The following is a 15840-nucleotide window of genomic DNA, read 5'->3' on the forward strand; positions in this document are numbered from 1 at the left end:
AAATGGGAAAAGTGGTGTGACTAAGAGAACTTACACAGATGATAAGTAATGAGATGAAAGTGATTCAATAGGATACTTTGTATTTGAATTTCTTCTCAGCATTTAAAATGCTCCAGCAATTGTATATCATATGTTGACGCGTAATATGAAACCAAAGCCAAAAATTTGCCGCGAAAGCTTTTCAATTTTTCACAACACTCAAACTCCTTCCGGTTGAAACTACATTCGCTGGTTATTCTTATTTTTCATTCTCCCCCCCTTCTCGACACTATTACTCCATTCTCTTGTCTGCTATTTTTCATTTTTTGAAAATATATGTCACAAAAATAGTGCTTCAACGTCCAAAAAACTTTATACTTTTGCTTCCCTCGCGCGTTTTGCCCTTCCACCGAGATGTGCGCGACAAGTTTATGAAAGTTGGCGATACACCCCATTGTGATGGTACTTGTTACACCACACTGCATTCCTTTCTCTGTTTCCCCATGATTTTATTACAGCCAACACACACTCGGATGGTCAAAAAATGTTTCGGTCGAATGATATATTCTTCAGCAGAATGTTCTGGGCAGCGCGGAGGAATCGTGGGAATAAATAGTGGGTGTGAAGTGTAGACAGGAGACAGTGCGGTAAAAGTGTTAAAATTTTAGATAAGACACATAAATTTTGTGTTTTGTATATCGAATGGGGTGATAATAGTTTAAAAAACCACAGAAAAAACACCTCTTTGTCAGTGGAAATCGTGTATTTTCTTCATATTCATCCAATAAAGCAATTTCTGTTCAACGTGAATTGATTGAAAAATTGGAGAATATTTTATGATAGCAATCTGTAATTAGTTTTGTTAATGACATATTGACAAATGTGTTTATTTAAAATTAGTTGATATTTCTATCTGCTGCAAATTTAGGTTTTATCCACTCTATTTATCTAAAAGCTTGGAATAATCATTGCTGTACTGTTTAATTTCCTAATAGTGAGTCATTGTTTTAGTGTATTTTGGAGGATTTCGTTTTTGATAATGTAAAAACATAATAAAAACCCTTATTTTGTCCCTAAAATTGATATTTTTTTCAGATCAAACTTCGCAAGTTTATAATTATTTAAATGATTTTTTTTCAGGAACTATAACAGGATGAGAGATTTCTTTTTCTCATTTCGTGGTAAAAGAAGTTCAACTTAATTTAAATGCAAAAGTGCTTTAAAATAAATTTAAGAGATTTCCATCGGCAATTATTGCCAGTGGGAAATGGACGGCGTTTTGGCTGTCAGATAAGATGAATCTCGCGCTTTGAGGGTGATTTTCGTATGAGTGGCGTGGAAAAACGAACAGTACAAATGATCGTGTGAATGCTTGGAAGCCTTCTTCTGTGCTCTTTCTCTCTCTCTCATCTCTCTGCTGGCCCTTTTTTTCCGGTTGGGAGGGTGGGGGCGACTCTTCTGCGGAATTCTCCATTCCCTCGCAGCATTGGAGTAACGAATTTTCTGTGAATGATGTGTTTTCTGTAGCGATTTGAGCAGTGTTTTTTTCTGTTGCCTCACTGGGTGGGCGCCCTCCAGCGCCACCCCCTCACATGGTTTCTGTGCGCACAACATTAGTGCTGCGTTTAAGATTTCGATGCTCTCTCTCTCGTTCGCCCCATGCCAGTTCAGTCGGTGTTACCCAACTAACCATTCACTGTGCCACATGCTCAGTCTCAGTCTCGTATTGTCCTCCGTACCTTTCGCATCGCTCCCGCTGGATGCGACAGCGCGAGGAGATCCTCAAGAGGCTGCCACAGCAGCTTGTGTACACCACGACTAGAGTGGCATATGCTGCACGTGACGGACAAGAAATTAAGCCTTCCGCTGGGACCCGACGACCGGAGCTGAAGAGTCATTTTCCTGATTTTTCCCTCCGTCAGCGTCAGTGTTGCGAACAGTGAATAATTCATAAGTGGGCAGAAGTGGCCAAAGAAAAACACACACACAAAAAATAATTAAAACTCACTCCTCAACAGTGACCGAAAAGCCGGAAGTGGTGTGAATTGCCTCGAGAGTTTCACCTCTGCCACTGCATCCGCAAAAGAGGTGAACAAGGCAGAGAAAGAGAGCGTTTGGCACAGTAGAAAAAAAAAACAGAACCAGAGACAGCTCAACTCACCTTTTGAGGATGATGTGAGAAATTTAATAATGTTTTAGTGAAGTTGTCGGCAAAAAGGTAAATCCGAAGAATTTCACTCTCTCTCTCTATGTGCAGCCAACATTTTAGCGATTTCCTTCTCTTTGAGCGCACTTTTCGTTGAAATTCATACACAAACGCGTTCAGATCTTCTGACTTTCAGTTTTAACGTTTGACTTCTCCTCTCTATATATGCTCAGCATTCCCATCTATCAGAACCATAAACCGCACATGTGAGTGAAACATTCAGATGGAAAAATTGTGCTAAAAGAAAAATGCTCTTGCAGATCGTAAATTCAATTTTGTGCGAAAGGAATTTATCAAAAAAAAGTCTCAATAATAACATTTCAAAAGGAACTCGTAATTTGCTGTACTGAATTTCTGTGCAATGCAGAGGAATGAGATGAATTCGCGGTTTTGAGTGATGAGTCAACAAAAAACGCAACAAAATTGAATTACTTCCATCAGAAGCGCGTGTGTTGTCTAACTACTTTGCATGTGCGGGTAAATAAATGTTTAAACATGTGTAAATAAATCCGATAATTGCCACACATAGATTATGCAAAATGCAATTTAGGTTTTAAATTGTTAGCATCATTTCCTAACGTTTAATTTGGTAGAAGTGAAAAGTAAACCATCAATTAGTTAATTGCTTATTTTCAATATGAGACTGATATATTTTTTTACAGCTAAGAAAAATAGAAGAAAGCTTCAGAATTCATAAAAATCTCTCATTTTCTATTTGAATTTTAATTAGAACAGTTTGAATTACCATTTTTTTTCCATAGGATCTGAACAAATATAAAAATTGTAATATATCTTTATAAAATTTATTGTCATTCTCTGGAAGCTGTTAAATATCTCTGTTAGTGAAATGCGGAGAATACAAAGTGATACTTTTCCGTTTTTGGGATGGGAAAAGAAGAGAAACGACGATGATTGCTGAAAAAAAAAGTCCTCATGAACGGCAACAGAGAGACAGTTGGTCAGGAAAAAAGCGCATTAATTTGTCAAAGCTGAAGTTTTGCGGATTACAGAAGCTGACGAGATGGAAAACTTATGTAACATTGATTGCAAAAATTCTGTACACAGACTTTGGAGAGAATTTTCGCCAAATATTTGATTATCACAGCAAATAAGTGTGAAGGATGACTTAAAGTGGCTATTTGTTCATTGAATTATCCCCAAAAGTTTGCGTAGCCGTTGACATTTTGTAGATGTTGGAAAATTCCGTGGAAAAATGACGAAATTTCGACAAATTTGTTACATTTTCACCAATTAATTATCGCGTGTGTATTTTGTCGTCGGGCGGAAAATTGAGTGATGTCTTCTGCTGGGTGGAAAATTGAAACTTTTGGCGGGAAATTTCACACTTTGTCTCACTCTGAAAGTCTACACATAATTCACTTGATACATCGCGCGGGTAAATTAATTGGATGGTGCGGGGAAAAATGAGAGGCTTGAGGGGATGACGAAAGAGAGCGAGAAAGAATGCTCTCATATCAAAAATCCACTCGGAAAACTGACGGATGATTATTAAGCTCATGATAGGAAAGATGCTTCCAACTGTTTTAAACGACTCTCTCATAAATCAACCTTATTCTTTCTGGCTCCCCTCGCACTTCGACGCCCAAAACCACAGCGGCGACCTACACACAACACCAGAGGGTGGATAATTTTCGTGTGCAGAGCACTAGGAGGGTGCGCATAGGGAATTAATTGACACTGTGATTAGTGGTTATGAGACTCCTGTCGAGATTTGCAACATTATTTCAAAACACTGTGCTCAGTTTGCCCAGAGTTTGTCCGCAGTTTTCGCTGGTAAAGAATGGCAAATGAAAATAAAATTTCCCATTACAAGCAATTGTGTAATATTCTTGACAGTTTGAAGCTTTTCCTGATGGTGAATGAAAAGCAAGACTTAGTAATTCCTCAACAGCACACATAATTGGTTTTGTGCTTTTAAGGATAATTCTCATTTTCAGTTCATTCTCATTTCGTGACAAAAAGGATCGCGAGTAAATTTGCTTTGCAGCCTTCTTATTTATTTTCCTATCGGAATTGTTCCAAATTAGTCTGCCTGATGGTGTGTTTTGAAGATGAAATTATTACAAACATGACTCTTCAGTCGATAGAATGTAATTCTAAACAGTCTCTAAAAGTCAAGGGATGATTGTCATTCCATCCATTCGCTTAACAATGCTTTATTTTAACGCGTGCAATGCTTTATTTGCTCCACTTTTCGCTGTGGTTGTCTTGACCACACGTACTTGTAATTTCCATATGATTGACCCTCTGCAGAAGGGGCGAGAAGCTTTACTCGCCCACTCTCCGCCACAGCAAAACCACCCTTGGCGAGAAATTACAATGGAGAGAGTGTCGTGTGAAAATAAGCGGCAATTTGTTGGAAGGAGGAGAAAAGAGAGAGAAGTGGCACAGAATAATAAAAGCATCTTTGGCAAACATATTCAAAATGTCCAATTCTTCGTGCTGTGAAAATTGTCTTCCTTAATTCCTCTTCTCTGCCACTTTTTTGTGTACTCTCGGTCCACCACCTCCGGTAGTCATCGTCGTTGTCTCTCACAGTGAATATCTCTCTCGCAGTTCCGTCTTAATTACCAATATAATTCGAAAAGTTCTCATTATCTTCCTCTTAAGCGAATTTTAAGGGAAAATTTCCAATAATTTCAACTCATGAGCGTGTCTTTTTCACTGGCTGAGCGATATCATCTCTAGCACACAAAGTTGTAAATTTATTTATCAGTCGGATAAAAGCATAGAAGAAGCCACACGATGTAAAGCTCTCTCTCACTCTCTATGAGACGGTATAGCGCTTTTTCGAGGGGTGAAAATTATGTGGGATGAACAGCAGTAAATTGCAAACTTAGCTCTATGCATAATTTTTCATTTGAAAATACCCTCTAGAATTACCCAATAAAATGCAAACGGTGTTATATAAATATATATGTCTACCCACAAGAGGGGGGCGGACTCGGAAAATGAGAATGAACTTTGGCATAATGTGAGGGAAATTTTGTTTATTAGCCATGGAAGAAGTGAGATGTAAATCAATGGTCAGAGCTTTTCCACTCAATGCGGAAAATCCTTTTTCTCGCCATTTCGTGGCCAAACTCCAACCACTGATTATTATATGTGCTGTATACAGTGGTTTAAAGGGGAGGAAAAGCACACCACGTGTTTAAACATCAACATCAACTTTCCTTTTTTCGCTTGCCCACTTCTTCGTCCTGTTCAAGGAGAAATCATCCCTGAGAAGCTCACAAATTCATACACTCCACACGAGTAATATTTCAATTAGATCCCTCAATGAGATTTTCAGCGTGAGGAAGAGCTCCAAATTATTCATGTGCCTCCTCGTGAGTTGTTATGAGGCCTCAGAGCTCCGCCCTGTAACAAGTACATTATGCTCCAAATGAAAAAAAAGAACTCAAAGCCACGTGAATTTTCCCCCTGAAAAGGTAAATAACATAATCTCAGCATAAGTGTGTGTGAGAAAAGTCATAAGGCTTCAGTCATGGTAAATTTACCACCCAAACTCACTCACAATTTGCAGTTTTCCTACAGCTCAACTTTATGGAATTTGTGTGTTTAGGGAATTTATTTAAAATTTGTCTTGGAGTGTTATGAAATTCACACAGATTTTTCGTTTATTCCCGAGTGATTTTATTTGTGGTGCTAATGATATGGCTTTCATGAGGTTTTTCCCTACTTTATTCCCACTGTTGATTCTGTTGATAAAATCAAGGGGGAGATAGTACAGTCAGAAGTGGTGTACAGATCAGCTGAAGTGCTTAAGAAGTTCAAGTATTTAAAAACTTAGAATCCTCCTTTTCTGCTTGCTTTTTTTTACTGACTAATTACCCAGATTCCTTGGGTTTCTTCTGAATTGTACGAAGAAACCATAATTTTCTAGGTTATGTAACGAATCCTAGACGGATTTAGTGAATATTTCGCATTTTAGCACATTATTTCTTATGCTAAATTTGTCAAGATTGCTAGTTCTTGGCAGAATAAGATATTCTGATCTTTTTATGTTAAAAAACACTGCAAATTGTGTTGAAATCGAACATAACCTCGAAAAGAGTAATGTAGACTTGAAAAATGATAATTTAGATCACTTTCTGAACCATTTTGACGATTTTGATTGATTTTATCATCTAGAAAGCTTCCAATTGAAGTCTTTTAAGATCTCTTAGTGATATTTTTGAGGTTATGATTGAAAAAGACGCTCAAAAAAGCGGTTTGAAGTGGATTTTTACAGAAATATCGCATATTATTTCCCCCTTGGATGAAATTCTCTGAAATATTTACTGTCAATTTACTCTGTTAACTATTCTTCATATCATAGCATAAGTTGGTGTAGTGAATTTTTCAGTCGGTGGTGAATGAACGTGATGCTATGTTAAATCAAATGATGTTGACTTTGACCACGAGAGCAAGTATGCTGCAGTATGTTTATTTTCGATTTAACATCTCAAAATGTTCCGCCACAACTTCAGAGCATATTTTGACTGCGTGGATGTGCAAAATGGGGAGCATAATCAACAATGACTTTACCCACATTCTCTCTCTTTATCATAGCAGAAATTCTCCACGAAATTTCCTAAATTGACAAGAAATAAGCGAATAATGAGAAATTCGTGAATTCGCATCCTTGAGTTTTCTCTCAGTTGCTTGGAAAAATGGCTTAAATAAATACGAAATTTGCCAGAAATGGGATGATGTTTTTGGAAAGTCAAAATTGAGTGTGTCTCACTCTGAGTGCGGAGGTGTGGGCGTGAATTTAGAGAGAGAATAAGAGTATATAATGCTTCAATGGCATGAATAATGCTCTCATATATGCCCCAAAGATGCTGTGACAAGAAAATGTGGGAAAAATGGTGTCTCTATCAAGAGTCCTGTAAATTATGATTTTCGGAGAATGTTTCCTTTGTGCCAAATGTAGCCACATAAATTATGGACGAGCATTTTATCATGCTATTGCATTAATTTTCATTCCCTGGGTTGTGAGATGCTACAAGCACAGCGCGACTATCGTGATGATTACGAAATGAACTTGTTCTGTTGCAGAGTTTTTTGGTTGTTGTTATAACAACAATTTCATCCAATTACAATGCTTTGGTTTCCTACATTTAAAAAAAATCCTGGGAATCTCTTTTTTGGCCTTTTGTAAGATTTAATTTGTGCTGAATTGAATAGGATTTGTTTGCATATTCATTGCGCTCGCTGACTGATTTATTGTTATTTATTGTATGTATGGCGAAAAAAAAGGACAATTGTCAACAAATTTCATCAACAAGTTTTTAATTGTACAGCAACGCCGCTTCCTGTGCTGTCCTTTTGCGAAGAAAAGGACAACACGGGCAAAGAGAGCCGCGCTGTATTGACTGAAGCGAACGGAAATTTCAAATAAACATGCCCGCCAGCGATGGAGAGGGTGGTGAAACATCAAAGTTTACTCTATTGTTTACGCAGACAGGAAATGTTACACCATCGGATGGAGGATTTTGATCGGAGTGATACATAAATTTGGCGGGATTTGAGGGCTTTTCCTTCAAAGAATAATTCCTCCCCCCCTGATTTATATTCATGATTTCGTCTGAGTGTGAGAGATGTTAGATGTGATTTTAACAATATTTACGTAATAGCTGAGATAATATTGGCTTTATGATTGTATTTTCCGTGGTAATCACGTGTGTGCATACAATCACTAAAGAGTGTGTTGAAGCAACTGGAATTTGACTTTCACCATATTTCACACAGACGGAAAAGACTACTAAGGAACTGCATGATTGCGTTTCTGAGCAAATATAATTTCAGTTGCAGTCGTTGAGCGTCAAATTGCTTTTTAATAGGAAAAAGAGGAGACGATTTGGTGCATGTGAAAGTCTCCTTTGTAAGCCTTTATATACCGGATGGAATTTGTATTGATCAAATATTTAAGATTTGAAGTTTTTCCAGCGCGAATATCAGAAATCGTTTTGTGCTTGAAAAAACATTTTCACAAGCAAAATCAAACAGTGAAATGAAATTTTCCAGGATATAGTGACGACAACATGACATTAAATACGCGTGGATAAATTTCTTTTTCCGAAATCGGTTTGATCGAAGCAAATTGGGTAAAGATACACAAACTTTTCCCAAGAATGCGACTGAGTCTGGGAGAGGATAAATCTTCATCCTCCAGTCCACGCATTTGTTTACCATGGCAATTTCTTTTTTGGAATATTTATCATTCCACCTTTAGGAAAATATGTAAGAAGTTCACTTTTATACAAAAGATCTGACATTGTGATTTAGAGGGGTGGAAAAGGCTCACTCGGCATGAGAGCCTTTAGGGCTTGACCTGCACTTCCCACAATCTTCATTTCCACTTAGTCTACAATCTTAATGTTCATATGTTCATATGGTGTTTCTTTTGAAATTATCTCCAATGTCTTGCGGCAAAAACGGCACAACTTCAAGGCAATCTCAACCATCAAGATCTCCTCTGCAAATTCCTCGTATTTTGGCCAGTTGAGCAGTTAACATATGTTTCGAGAATGCAACATTTCTCCACATGTATTACCATTATAAGGAGGATATGATTTAGTTTAGTTTCTCTACAAAATCTGTCGGTTTCTGAGAAATATTAGATGGAGAACAGACAATTCATGTGAAGTGAAGCAATAGGAACTATTTTGCATTTATATCCCAACATTGGGTTGATTCGCTGTAGAATATTGTAAGTTCTTGTTTATGTTATACCCAGAGTTGATAATGAAATTCCTCTTTTCCCGTAAACTTTCGTAAATTTTTAACCATGCCATGAAAGGCTGCCTTTTTGGAACTGTGTAGCGACCGAACAGCGTCGCTGTCTATTAGCCCAATTTCATGTGAAATCCACATAAGAGAGGCGGAATGTGGGATTTTATTGCGGAGGAAAAGTGAGAAAATGCGGAAATAGTCCACCCAACAAACTAACGACTTTAATTTTTCCTCCATTCCTGAGTGGCGAAAAGTATGCACATGTATCTATTTAATAGTAATAAAATAAATTACTACAGAGAAATTCTGTGAATGTGTGGAATTTATGTAAATTCAAATCTCCGTATCGCATATTCTCGGCCAACATTTTAAAGTGTGCGGACATCAAGTTGATTTTCTTGAAGGATATTATTGTATTTAAATCCTTTTCAGCATTCCATGGTGTTTCATTGTGGAATTTTTGGGAGTTGCTTTTCTTCCACCATCTGACCAATCTTCGTAAGATATTCTTCCGCCACATATTGTCAAGAATTCTTACTACACATTCACCACATCTGACAGAAATTCTATCCCTATCCGTTTTCATCCTCGAAGGCTGGAAAGAAAAACTGGCGCGCGGAGACCGCGAAGAAGAGAGGAAAATTACCTTATTTTTGCAGTTTTCGTCACCCAAGATATAGTGTGGCGTTGCTTTGGGTGAATAGAGCAAAAAAAAAACGAGCTCACAATGCGAAAAAAGGCAAATAATTTTAAAAGTGTTTTTCTTGAGCTGCAAACAATAAATCATTTGGCAGTTGTGTGGACGGAAAAAGAGTTTTCCCACCGCAACGGCCCACACACACCCGCACAGAAGCAATTAATTATTTCTCCAGCACTATTTTCACATGGCGGATGCTCTGGATATTCCACTTGGACACACCATTCACTTGCATACATCCACGAATCATTCATTAATGGTGTTTCTGCGCTTTCAGAACATGCCACTTGATTCCCTTTCGCACACGCAGCTTTTTTCTGCTGTTGGCACAACACTTGGGACAAATGTTGATTCTGTTGCTCGGTCATGTGTTGGCAAAATGCATTTTGCGCCCAATTCACGGGGCGGGGTGGGAAAGAGCATTGAAAATACCGACGCCTGCCCCCAAAAACTATCTAGTGGGGCGCGGGCGGGGGAGGCTCTGTAGCACTTAGATAGAGTGATGCTCCGACGCGTCAATGCCTATCCATCTTGAGTTCGGAGAAATTCTTCTTCCCATACTTTATTGCTGAGCTTTCGCCTGAGATTGAGCAATAAAATAGCGACGTGGTGGTGGGAAAGTGGAAAATTCAATTAAATTGGCGCCCCATCAAATAGATTAATCAATTTGTCAAAGTGCATTATACACTTTCCTCCAGAGTAGGATTGCAATTAAAGAAAACATTTCCTCAAATTACTATACAAGAGAAGGAGGATTCATATTGGATTATCCTTCTTGTAGCATTAATGGCGTCTGTAAAGCATATCATTTCCCTTTTCTAGAGGGGAGGGGGATGAGATGTAATATTTTCATTTGTATTGCACTCAAAATTTGAATGATGTGCAGTATAGCACACATAATGTGCATGCACACAGCATATACATATAGCATATCTCTCTTATTCCCTAACCTTAGACTTGTATCAGTATTAATTACGTATGCATGTTTGAATTCCAAAACAGAATCTCGATGTAATTTAATTATTTACTGTGCGAAGTCATGTAATTCAATTAAACATGATTTGCACAGTGAAAGAGATTTCGTCTTCTCGAGGTGGAGAGTGAGAATTCAGGGGCACATTCAGGATTATGGTGGGTTGTAAGAGAAATTTCTGTTTATAATTATTATCATAATGCCGGGAATAATAATTGTGTAATTAAAACAGCAGAAAAACAAGCAGCATTCTCGCTTTATTGACTATTGCTAAGAACAGTGTGAGTAAAGTCAGGTGCTTTTTATAATTATCCACACGTTAAGAATCGCCTTTAAATTTCCTTCTCATCTGCAAAATGATAGAAATTGCGTCAGTTAATGTTTTGAAAGTCAAATACTCAGGCTGATTGTTGAATTTGTGTATTTTTTTCAATTACAAAGGACATCTAGATCGGAGCAGTTGGTTATTGCCTTGAAATGAGGCACACGAAAGGGGAGAAATTTCAATTTTCTCCCTGACAAAGAAGCGTATAATATTCCACATTTCGGCTATTTGTATGAATATTTTGTAATCTATGGTAAAATCGCATGCGGTCGTCGTCTCTTGGGGAATATTTTGGGGGGGCAGGCGCGCAACATAGCGAGCATATTTTTGTATGAACTCCCAGTGCCAATAATTGCTGTAAATCATAATTAACCGTCGACCTCTGGACTGAAATCGTGGACCGGGTGGAAAAGCGTCCCGGGAAGATTTTGACCCGCTGATAGTCACACTCTTGCAGTCACACAGGAAAAATGGGGAGGAAATTAAGTCTCCCTCGCAAATTATTATGTATTGCTCGAACGGTGAAATGTGCGCTATCATTTTGCCTTGGCGTGTCTTTTTGTCGATTGTGGAAAAATCCACGTGGAAATGTCTCAGAAATGCTCTCTTGAGAGCTTCATAACTTTTAAAAACATCGCACAAGCATCAGTGAATATTATTTTATTCACGGTTTGGAGATGGAGCAAAAATAATAATAAAAAACTCATTTGATGAAAATATTTCTTCTCCACCAGTCTCGCATTTTTTTTTCTTTGGTTCCACAGTGAGGAAAAAAAGACTCCAAAATGATGTTATTAAAAGTCCCCCCAAAAAAAAAGAGAGAAAGAGATATGAAAAATATGTTGGATGAATGCAGGAATTTTTCCGTGAGCTTGGTGAGGAAAATGTTCTTCTTCCCTCTCTTGGTGTCTTCATTAAGAGAAAAACTTCCTAATATTTCATTTTTATGCTGAAACTGGAGGAGATATTTAGCGAAGAAGAAAATCATTAAAAAAAAGAGAAAACATGTAATTAAGTGTTGTGCCTTGAGGCATTTCGCACTTTTCCTGTCCTCACTCCTTTTTCGCTAATCGTCACGTGGAAATTTATACTCACAATGTTTGCAGTATCATGTGAGAAATAGCAAAACGCCTCCATGAACTTGAGGAAAAGTTTCCCTCATTCTTTTCTGGCTGTTGTGCAATTTTTGGCACATCGCTGTTCGGCACACTCAGGAGAATAAGAACCCATTTGGAGGCACTTTGGAGTCAAGAGGGAAATAATTAGCCATTCTTGTGCAAAGTACTCGTGAAAAATGAGTAAAATTTATCTCACAGGCTGCAAAATATGGGTTTTTTTTCTTCTTCTTCTGTGTCATTGCAATCGTTCTTGGAAGAGAGAAAACAATTATATTTGATGTTATATTTAACTTTCCAATTTTTAAGGAAAATCCGGAACATCGTGAAATCCCCTAATGCCAAAATCCGTCAATATATTGGGAAATCAAAAAGAGAGAAAGACTGTTTGTAAAATGGAATATGAAAAGTGAATTTCTTGTGAAATATGCCACAATTTTCACAATGAATAGGACTCTTGTCGTGGCAAATATTCGACAGGGAAACTTTATCCTCCAGGGAAATTCCTCATCTTTCAATTTTTCCCTCTCTCAAAATCCTTTCACTAGAGGGAATTCACGACTTTGAGTGGGAAGCTTTCTGTCGATTTATATTATTTTGCATCATCAAAGTAAATTCAACACGTATAAAACACTTGGAAAATTGTGACACAAAATTTGCGCTCTCGCTTAAATGAAATTAGATACAAAACATTGTAAACTATTTCGTCTCGTGGAAATCTTGCATAGTCATTATTTCTTGCGTTTTCCCGCTAAATCAATTGAAAGTGTGTACTATTTATTCTGGAGAAACGTGAGCGAGCTATTTTCACTGCTGTTCAAGTTTGGATTAAATTTAATTTGATTTGAAATTTATGTGATGCTCCTCGTCATGTTGATGGATTTATTGTGAAAAGCAAGTGTGTGTGAATGCTTTGGTGAAAACTTACGAAATACGTAATGTATTTTTGCAATTAACATCGTTCAAAGTTTTCGCCTTCGTCTTTTTGCACTGAGAAAGTGTACCAATTCTTTTTCAACTTGTTGCACCGCCGCCAGCAAATATGGTACAAGGAGAGGACCGAAGGTGCAGGATCTATCGAGAAATAAACACTTGTGCCCTTCTTTACTTGCAAGTCAGCGGGGAGTGGAAAGTTTTGAGTCGTTGCTGCTGCTTTTTCCCAGCAATTTCGTGAATTTCTTTACACTTGCAGAGAGAGAGAGTGCCAAGTCCTTAATTTAATACTTAATTAGTGTTTGAAGTGATATAGGGTTGAGAAAATGCAATTGCTGCGGATGAGAATCATTCCAGTAGGTACGTTCCTCCTTCTTGAGTTCTTTCCTTGGATTCTTTCTTACCCCATCATGAGTGATTTACGAATTACCGGACAACGAGAGGGAAAAAAAAGTGTGGGGAAGTGGAGAAGGAATGAAGGAGAAGAAAAGATTCTTGAAATTATGTTCTTTGCAGTGGAAGAGAGGAATGTTATTAATGGGAAAATGTCTTTTGTCGTGTGAAAGATTCATTGAATCCAATGTCCTTCTTGGTCCCATGTGATCAATTTCACATTATTTTTCTTCGTTCTTCTGCCCAGCACTCGACGCCACCCCCCCCACACCCCCCCATCGGCGTCTCACAGTGGACACCCCGCTTCTTCGTGGCGCTCCAAGTGTGTTTTCGGGAGGGGGCGACAGAGTGAAAAGCTCACCCAAAGTGCACAATTCTTACTCACTTACATTTTATTTAATTACATGTGGAGAAGGGAGGAGATCCATTTCCACTTGCCATCCCCCAATTTCCGCTACTCAAGCTGTTATCCTTCCTTACAGCGCTATTTACCTCCACTTCTCCTATAAGAATTTATACACACGAGAAGAAGATGCTACATTAAGCTCCAAATAGTGTCTAACATCATGTTATTTATATTTGCACTTTGGTCCCTCATTCGAGCAGCGACTCCACTGTCTCTAAAGTGCTCTCCATAGTCCTTCCTGCTACCACTTCTCGTCCTTTTAATTCGGTGACACCACAAGAGAGTGTCTGTTTGTGTGCGGAGGAGTGGCCCGCAAAAGGAACTCCTGGGGATGCAGGAAAAGAAGGAATTGAGTCAAAAATTGCTCTCACCACAATTTAGCCAATGTGTATTGAATTCTGATCTCTCTTGGTTCTCCTATTTCGCCTATACAATCTGTTAAAGGGGTGGATCACTATCAATGTGTGCACATTAGGTGCAAACAGTGGTTATTACTCTGCAAAGAGTAACTGAATTGCTTGTATTTTGAATTGAATTCGTTAAAAATTACATCATTCCATAACTTCTTGATTTTTTACCTTTCAAATCCAATTTCCTGTATTCTTTTTCTGTGAATTCCAATCAAAAAATAGCTTCGCAATGTTCCCAAACACACGCTCCGTTCCTTGCACTCTTCGCTCCTTCATGTGTACCGGCGGGTTTTTTTTCCTCTCCTCCTGTTAGGAAATAAAACACAAAGGCAAAAACAATATGACTAAATTTCCATTTTGCTTAGCCGTCAATTTGAAGAAACACAAGAATGGAGAATATGAACGCTTGTTTTTCTGAATGCTCCCCCGCCGTTGGAGAATGGAAGGGTAAGGCAATTGGGGCAACGCTGGAGGGCCGCAAAACCGCCCTTTCCTCGCCAGTTGAGTGTGCAAAAAATGCAGAAATTTCAAATATGTGGATATTGTGTGGAATATTTTTTTAATATCCCATTTTTTGTCACTGTGGCTTTTTTTTTGCTGGGACATGCTGGGTTTGGTTTGAATTCCTAGGGGAAATGCGGTATTTTCTTCGCATTGTGCGTGATTTTGTGCCGGAAGGCAGAAGAGAGGAGAGAGATTTTGGAGGTCATCTGAATTGGAAATGCTGTGATGGGTCAAGTGGGTGTGGATGATGTCAGGATGGAGCGTAGAAATTGTACATTAAATGCATGGAGATTTTCTCGCAAAAAGTCCTGAAATTAATTATCATTGGGGAGTTGATTTCTCTATCATCAATATTATTTAATTAGTGGCGGGGAATTAGGAAGGGTAAATTTACATCGGTCTCTTTTCCGGCTTCCGCCCACAAAAACATCACAGCTTCTTCCTTTGAAATCTGAGGGACATTAGGAGGGATGATTCTCTCCTTTCTCATCCGTACAGTTGGATGAATGAGGAGAAACGACATTTATTTATTGATGGTCCATTGAGTTCTCGCTCTCGACGGTCGGATGATTCTAATAGAAAACAAATATATTAAAGGGGAGTTGCTGGATTTTATTATTTTTGCCGATTCGAGAATCTCTAGCAATCTGTGTGAAGTAGTAAATATAGCACCGAGCCGAGTGAGGAGGGATTCGTTTTGGGGGTGGGGGGGCGCGCGAGGGTGGAGGAAGCGGAGAAAAATTTATATATATCAGCCCTGAAGACGAACGGGAGGCACAGTTCAGGGTGGACGAAGATAGAGGAAGGGATCTCTTGTGCTAAAGCGCCAAATCGACAACAGTTATTTGTCTAGTCCGTGAGTCAGACAATATGTCTCCTGCCGTTTATTGATATCCATCCACCCATTCATTTGATATGTTCTAACATCCCAGCAAACTTCCATGTTTGCCCCACACCCCCAAGCATCTCATGAGCAGAGGGGATGGGCCCCAAGGAAACTAAACACACAAGTGAAATAAAGACAAGTGTTGAGTAAGGCGGGCATCCTTGCGAGTGACTGACTCCTTTTCTGGCACAGAAAAAACACACACACAACTTTCTCAGATGCCCAGTGCCTTTGAAGTCCTTTCTTCTGGGTGCAATTAGGTGTGAGATACT

At 38.5% G+C, this 15840-nt stretch overlaps 1 protein-coding gene across 1 annotated transcript in view; it reads left to right on the forward strand.

Annotated features, from left to right (window-relative positions):
* The first annotated feature begins 1702 nt into the window (after window positions 1-1702).
* Window positions 1703-15840, forward strand: part of LOC132258113 (uncharacterized) — a 29218-nt gene continuing 15080 nt past the window's right edge. Inside the window, exon 1 of the mRNA XM_059755229.1 lies at window positions 1703-2197. The gene's annotated coding sequence lies outside the window, so the exon portion shown is untranslated. The remainder of the gene's footprint in view (window positions 2198-15840) is intronic.

Source organism: Phlebotomus argentipes, unplaced genomic scaffold (assembly GCF_947086385.1).
Source record: "Phlebotomus argentipes unplaced genomic scaffold, Phlebotomus argentipes genome assembly scaffold_4, whole genome shotgun sequence".
In the NCBI taxonomy this organism is placed as follows: Eukaryota; Metazoa; Arthropoda; class Insecta; order Diptera; family Psychodidae; genus Phlebotomus; species Phlebotomus argentipes.